The sequence below is a fragment of the Elephantulus edwardii genome, unplaced genomic scaffold (assembly GCF_000299155.1).
Source record: "Elephantulus edwardii isolate Elephantulus edwardi_28Jun2011 unplaced genomic scaffold, EleEdw1.0 scaffold00004, whole genome shotgun sequence".
In the NCBI taxonomy this organism is placed as follows: Eukaryota; Metazoa; Chordata; class Mammalia; order Macroscelidea; family Macroscelididae; genus Elephantulus; species Elephantulus edwardii.
The window spans coordinates 4,091,667-4,097,707 of NW_006399754.1; the positions used below are offsets into that span (position 1 = coordinate 4,091,667).

Genomic DNA, 6,041 nt, shown 5'->3' on the forward strand with positions numbered 1-6,041 from the left:
CTCAGTATATTCCTTCCATCTTCTTTTTAATACCTCCTGGATCATTTAATATTCTGCCTAAAGCATCCTTGATTACAGCAACTCTAGGTTTGAATTTGTTTTTCAGTTCCTTGAGCTTAAGAAATGCTGAATGAGTTCGTCCCTTTTGATTTTCCAACTCTAGCTCCTCGCACATTTCATTGTAAATTAGAGTAGGATTTTTTTTAAATGGTGAAATTGATGTCAAGAAACAAAAATACTAGCTGTCTATTACAATGTCTTTTTGAAAGTGCCTTTTATTTAAAAAAAGTGGCTTTAAAAAAGTAGTTTCAGATTGAGACAGATCAAAGTTTTGTTATCAAGCCACAGTGATGCTAAAAGAGCACAGTGGAGGCTTTACTAGCGCTTCTGGGAGAGGGCTCCCCCTCCTCCCATTACACAGGAAACCCTGGGTCATGGGGCTGTTATTTACACTGTCAGATGACAGATAGCATGCAGTGATGTCTATGCATGTTACAACACAGATGAACTCTGAAAACAGTCTACTGAATAAGTCTGATACCAAAAAAAGACAAATACTGCATGATTTGCTCTCTATGAAGTACTGAGAACATGCAAATGCACAAAGACCAAAGTGGATTTAGTGGCTAGAGAGTGGGGAATAGGAATTCTTGAAGAAGGGCTACATGTCTGCTTGGGGTGATGTAAAACAGTTGGAAATAAATAGTAGGGATGGCTGAGCAATATGGTAGAGTGATTGATAACACTGGAATATATTCTTTAAAATGGTTAGAATGGCATGCTTTTTGTACTATATAGTCTTTACCACAATAAATCAATTTGGACTAAAAAAGAGCAAGGAAAACATTTATGAGCCTAAGGGATGTGAAGTAAAGAACTCTAAACAGAGACACTCTTTCTCCAGCTGTGAAGGGACACGGTAATGTGGTGAATGAGCGACCCCTGAGCTCTTGGGGCAGGGGGGAGGGTGGAGAAGGTAGTAAAATAAGGACAGAAGACCTGCCAGCAGTGGCTTCCCAGGACTTGACAGAGTCCAAACACGTTTGAGCCCTGCTGAGATCCTTTGGTACTTTTCTCAAAAAGGCATCTAAAAGAATTCTAGAAATGAATCAACTAACCTTTTGCACACTCTTGTGAAGTTCTTAAGTGCTTGAAAAATCAAACAGACTCAAAGAGTTAATACACTTGCAGGAAAATGATGACTGAGGAAAAACAGATGCTGAAGACATAAAGCAAGATAGGAAAATAGATTTGAAAAATTATGGCATTTAACTAGGAAAGGTGTCGGCCCGAAGAATAAACAGTCAGGATGATCCAATTCCCTTTTTAAGCGTATAATGGTAATGTTCGCCTATGCCAGGTCATAAACATTCAGCTCTCACTTACGGCTAAACATTTGATTTTCAAGGAGGAAAAAGACATAGTCCTGCCACGAAACCTCTGAACTGCCAAAAACAATTGTTTACTTGGGAAGCTGTTTTCAGGACATTTTATATGCCCTGCCTGCCCAGATCCTGCTAAAGTAACTGAAGTCAAACAAAGCAAAGGAAAAATAGAAACTATCAAATCGTACCTATTGTCTGGATATTACTTTTGACTACCTATAGCTCAATCTCTCTACACAACATACTGGACATATAAATCATTTCACTTGGTTCTGGCCTGATCTTGATTATCATTGAGATTTTACCTAAGAGAAATTCTTCTCATTGACAGAAAAATAAAACCCAAGTTGGATTTTTAAAAAGTTTATCTATTTTTTTCCTATTCATTGTAGCATCCCAGATTATTTCATTTTTTGAAAGTCACATAACAGTCATGAATTCTCTGAACACTTACACATAAATGAAACAGAATGATTTTGCTGGATTTGGCTAACATTTTGGATTATAAATATTGCCTCACTCTGGAAGAGTAGGCTTTCACTTGGCAGGAAAAGTTAAAAAGCAGCTTGATTCTTCTGAGCTTTTTCAACTATCTGTGTAGATATGACTTATAGTACTGAAATGGGGGAAGGGAGAAACATCATAGTAATAAAAATGAAGGAAAGGATAATTGCAGGAAACATTTTAGCGATTTTAAAATAGATACTAGATCCTTAACTTCAGGGGAAAAAAATTATGACCTCTTCATTAGTCAATGGGCAGTTTTTAAATATAAATATAAATGTTTTACTTAGTTAATATATGTAGGGTCACCTATACTAGCTAGTTTCAACTCAACAACACACAACAAACAATAATAAATTATTCCCAATTCCTTTTCTTCTATCCATTTTCATTCCTTCATGTATTTGACCCCTAACTCATAACCCACGTGAGGTATTTGACTTTAAGAAAGCAAATGATAAATTACATTGGCCAAATACGTTGTCAAAGACCTCTTTAAAATGCTTGTTCTTTAAAAGAACAAGAATGCAATTTTTTGCTGTGTTTTCTTAACAAAATTAAAAAGGCCGTAAAATTTATTAAAAATGAATGTTATATACAATGTGTACAGACAGAAAATAGTGCCAATTTTATTTGTAGATAAAGTATTTCCAACTCAAGTTCACAACTTATGTCTTTGTCATAGTCTTGGCTAGATCTTGAACCAGTGCAGAATTTAGCCATGCTGCAGTGCTAATTTTAGCATGTTTAGATGTGGCTTTATTGGCATGTGCTTTGTAAGCCCCTGATTTATCAGGACTATATTCTTGGCCAGGTGCTGCATAACAATTAAAAGGGATGCTTCAGTATATAATAGGTGCTGTTGTAGAGTTGATGTCCATTCACTGATATCAAGAAATTCAGTACTAAACAAAAAACTCCTGCTGCAATTTCAGAAGGAGAAAAATGCACCATACCATAATCCAACAGAGTTAGTTCTATCAGATACTTGGTTAAGATATGTTGATCTACATCAATCTCTCCAATCCTGGATGTTCTGCAAAGGAAGTGCAGAGGCAGAGGGTGGCCCAGTTTAAAGTTTAGAGATCTTGGAGTCTTCATTTCCATCTTGTTGTGGGATGTTGGGAAGGAAGGGCCTCTGGCAAGGACAGACCACATAAGCTCCAGATAAGTGCAAGCTTTCCAACAGCCTTTAATACGGGGTAGAGAAAGCTCCCCTGCATTTGGCTGTACCAGATTGAGAAAGCTTGCCACGTGGGAAGACAGCTGCTGCATCTGTTGAGCTGGGAGTGGTCCGCTCATGGCTGAGGTTCTCCTAACCAATCCACTTTTCCACAGCTGTTAGCCCACCCTAACTGGTATTCTTGTGTATATAAGTGCAGTGCAGTCCCAATAAAATTGAGCTGGATTAACTCTCTGATCCTCTCCTGGAGTGGTGTATCTCTGTCGTGCTTACCGCCATCAGGGTGTCGCTGTCAAGTTGCCGGCAAACTGACAGCGACACCATCTGTCTGATCTGGTACTTGCTATAACTGTCATCAGCTACAAGTGCCAAGTCACCTATTTCTGGAGGGTACATTTCCTCACATTTGCTTGCAATAAACATTGCAATGACACCAGTGAGCATCTTCTTAAGCACACTGATATTCTGCATGAACCAACTAATGATGGACAGACTCATATATGTGGTTTCCTGAAGCAACTGGGATTTCATCTGAACCAGCACCAGCCAGTTAGGATGGCTCTCATGTTGCCAATGACTTCTCAACCTCTGAGGTATTTGGGTCTGATTGCCTGCTCTTCCTCAAGTTGCCTCAGGTAAGTATAACTATCTTTCCCATATTCACTACAAAGCTTTGGATCAGCTCCATCATCTGCATCCACATTGCTCACTGCAACAATTACCTCAGAGAAAGCCTGGCACAGATATTCTTCTACAGGGGCACATCCGGATGTTTCCATCGGGCATAGATAAGGGCACTAAAAGACACTCGGGAGAATGTGCTTTTTTTCTTTAACAACTTCAAGTTCCTGGTCTGGCTGTGGCTCCCATTTAGGCTCTGGCAAAGATGCCTTCTCCAGAGGCTTTGGCAATTTTTGACAATAACTTTTCCAGCAGTTGAAGTTTTTGCTTCCTTTTTCAGAGCCATTTTGGGCTGTGGCTATTCACTGACTTTGTTACCAATGTCTCTGAGCATGACTCTTGGCCTCAGCCCAGGCTTGGATGTCCCAGAAGTGGTCACAGGCACCCACTTGGTGCCTGCCATGCTGGTCTCTGCTTTATTTTCAGAATTAATTTTCATGTTCCTGGTGACTCCTAGCACCATAGCTGCTTCTTCACCAGGCAGCAACTCACAGGAAAGAAGTGAATTGGGGGTGAGGGGGGACACACAAGCCAGGGAACCTAAACATAGCACCGAGCAACCAAGCATGCAATTTTAGACAGATGCACTTGCTTCAAGCCACGATCTTTTCAGTTGCTTCATGTGCCTGTGAAGACTGGACAATGAACAAAGAGGCCAGAAGAATTGAAACTATGGTGGCATTCTCAGTAGGAGCTGGGCCTCACTAACCCAAAGGCTGTGTGCGTCTCTGGAGGCTTGAACCCATCAGCCACTCCTAGAGACAAGATGGACAATCTCTTTCCAAGTGATTGACAGCTTTGAAAATCCAGTGGTGGGTCATCTACGTTGGTTCTGATTTGATGACAAGGAGTTTGTAGTTTTGGGATTTTTTTTTTAAGAGGAAGATATCTTTATATTCTGGTGTTGATGGTTATAAAGCAGGACTGACATGGGCAGTTAGAGGGAAACTAAGAGAAGAGGGGATAGACAATGGACATTACATTGGAGGAATTATTAATGTACCATTTATTCAACTTAGCTAAGGGGGGAAAACTAATATTTTTAGGTCAATGTTAGCTTTAATACACAGTTCTAGTTATCAATCTTTTTTTTTTAAGGAACTTTGGTGCAATAGTGTACTGTCTGTGGAACTGCTAGCTGTGGTCAGCAGTTAGAATCCATCAGGACTTCCTCAGGAGAAAAATGAGCTGTCCTCTCTTCTAAAGGTTTAGTTTCTCCATGCACAGTGGAGAGTGACTGTAAGTCAGAGTGGAGTTGTTCACACACACAAAAATGTAAGTAACTATCACTTAAAAACTATCATGCCTGACAGGTGGTCTTAGTGTGGTGATTTGCATGTGGCTGTGATGTTGGAAACTATGCTAATCATATTTCAGACACCAGCATGGTAACCCATGATTGGCAAGTTTGAGGGGCACTTCCAGACTAAGACGCAGGATTGCCTCTCCCACTTCTGAAATAATGGGCCCTTGAAAACCCTATGAATACCAGCAAACAATTATTTAATTATCTTACAGGAAGGAAGGAAGATGGGTTTGGAAGGCACTCAAAATACAAGAATGCCCTCCTCATAGTAATCATTATGTGCCAATGAGTAGGAACCAACACATAGACGCTACTATTTCCTTCCAGTTGTTGTTATGTGCCATCCAGTTGACTATGGCTCGTAGCAAGCATAGCTCTGAACCTTGCCCTATTCTGGGCCAGCCTCACCATCTCCAACATACTTGACCTCATTGCCACCATCACTGTGGCAATCCATCTCATAAAGGGTCTTCCTCTCTTGCACTGACATTCTGCCTTTCCAGCCGTGATGTTCTTCTCCAAGGTCCCTCCTGACAACATGCCCAAAGTATATGAGTTTCACCAGTCTGCCTTAATGATGTGAACATTTGCATACAATAAAGGACCTTGAATTTTAGGTCTAATCTCATATTTGAGATTGAGTATCTCAGATATGAATCTAGGAAACTTGTAAGTTGTAAAAAATGATATTGAGTGCATAGATATCTATATCCTAGGTATCAGTGAGCTGGGATGAACTGTATTGACTATTTTGAATCAGACAACCATATAGTCTACTGTTGTTGCAATGACAAGTTGAAGAGACATGGTATGGTGTCACATTCATTGCCCAGAAGAATATTTCAAGATACTTTGGACATGTTGTAAGGAGAGACAGGTCTTTGGAGAGGAACATCATGCTGGGTAGAGTAGAGGGACAGCTCAGGAGGGGAAGACCCTCTACGAGGTGGATTGATTCAGTGACTGGGGTAATCGGGATGGG

The 6,041-nt window shown here is 40.2% G+C and overlaps 1 pseudogene; it reads right to left on the reverse strand.

The window, feature by feature from the left end:
- Positions 1-2,557: 2,557 nt before the first annotated feature.
- On the reverse strand, positions 2,558-4,216 carry LOC102848439 (annotated as a pseudogene).
- Positions 4,217-6,041: the final 1,825 nt, after the last annotated feature.